The sequence below is a fragment of the Fragaria vesca genome, linkage group LG3 (genome assembly GCF_000184155.1).
Source record: "Fragaria vesca subsp. vesca linkage group LG3, FraVesHawaii_1.0, whole genome shotgun sequence".
Lineage (NCBI taxonomy): Eukaryota > Viridiplantae > Streptophyta > Magnoliopsida > Rosales > Rosaceae > Fragaria > Fragaria vesca.
In genome coordinates, this window is record NC_020493.1 from 17097705 (window position 1) to 17099669 (window position 1965).

Below are 1965 nucleotides of genomic sequence, written 5' to 3' on the forward strand. Positions count from 1 at the left end.
GTGGCATTCATTCAAATTAATATTTTAAATAGGATGAGCGGTAATATTAGATCGACGAAGGGTTCGAAGGGCCAAAGGTCCGTATCATCTGAGGGAACCTCTAGCAACCCTCAGACGTCGTTTCAGGGCCTCATGACAGCTAGACATGCGAGCCTTCTGCAGACGGTGCAGAGGCAGCCGGAGGTGCCCCCTTCATCGAGGCAGCGGGGCTTCCCTCATTCCTCAAGGCAGTTGTTTGCTCAGCCTCAGACGGAGGTGTCTGCACCCCGTATGTCTGAGATACACCGGGCGCCCACTCCAGCTCCTACTTCTTCGGATAGTGGGTCATCTGGGGTACAGATGCCGCCGCCTCACCTATTCCTTCCGCGGATGATACCGGCCATACCTGTAGTCGATGACTCAGGGACGCCGATTTATCCACTGCCCCCGCCAGTGGCTCCATCAGCGGCGTACCGGTTCGTGCATTTTGATACGCCTCTTATTTCGGCGAGGGTATCATCATCGGAGGCGGAATCCGTCGCGTCCGCCTCCTCGCCCTCAGGTAATGAAAGATGGATGATGTGTTTTCTTATAATTCTCCGATTTTAATAATCAATTTGGTTATCATGTGATAGGCACCGTCGGAGCGAAGCCGGCAAAAAAAGAGAGAGACCCCGTCACAGGGAAGGCTCTCGAGAAGATCGTCGGTACCTCAGGAAGGATTGTCATCGGTACTGACGGGGATGGCGACGTAGTATCGAGCGGGAAGTCGAGGACGTACTCCGGCCGCGTGGGAGCGCTCATTAGGGATAGAGTCCCTATGTTGTGGTCAGAGTGGGGCGAGGTCCCGCAGGAGGTTAAGGACATGGTCCACAACGCGATGTCGGTCAGTTTATAAAATGCCTGAATAATATTATGTATTACATTGTAGATTTCTGGAAAAACTAAACTAATAAACGGTTAAATGCATGCGTGGTTTGAGGTTCCCGAGCCCTTGAAGAGCAGCTGGGCGGACTTTATGCATGGAGGAAGGTACGTTGGGAAATTAATGAATAAACAAAACTGTATGTCATATTAATAATATTTCTAATATTTTTGTTGTATCTGTAGGTACAAGGAGTGGAAGAACGAGTTGCGGACCCATTGGACTACGCACGGGAACGCACGTTCTGTTACCCCTGCTGAGTTCCAGTACAGAGAGTACGAGTGGCGTTGGCTTCTGACATCAGAATTCAACAACCCTCGTAAACAGGTATTTAAATAAATTAATTAGTTAATTTATCATTAAGTACGTGCGTTTTAAAATATTTTACTAATAGTTTACTTTTTTCTTTGAAGGCGGTTTCCCGGGTGAACGCTCAGAACCGGCAACGCAACACAAGGAACCATCATGCCGGTTCTAGATCGTTCGCTGTCTTCATGGACGAGACGGCCAGGGAACATCCAGAGGTCAACCAGTACGTCTATACGTACGAGAGGGCATATCCTGACTCCCAGGAGGATATAGTAAGTACTCTTTCCTTTTTACGGAATTTTTAATTTTACTTATATATATGTCAAAATGTTAATTAATAATTTTTTTCCTATCCAATTAGGCAAAGGTGAGGGAGGCTAGTGACGAGGTGATGAGTGCTATAGTGAGGGAGACATGGCCGGACACGCAGGAGGAAGAGATGTCCGAAGCCATTTCCCGGATCGACACTTCAGATCCGAGGGTTGGGGCGAGGATCATGGGCACAGCCTTCCCACCGCGAGAAAACAACTTCTACTGCCGGGGTCTAGGAAAGAAGGGCCAGGGGGTCCTGAAGACCACTCCAGGATTTCAACGAAAGGCGGGCTCGACCAACAGCAGGACGGCTCAGCTAGAGTCGGAAGTTGAGAGACTACGGGAACAGCATGCCGCTCAGGTTGCCGCTCATGCTGCTCAGGTTGCCGCTCATGCTGCTCAGGCTGACGCTCAGGCTGCTCAGGCTGCCGCTCATGCCG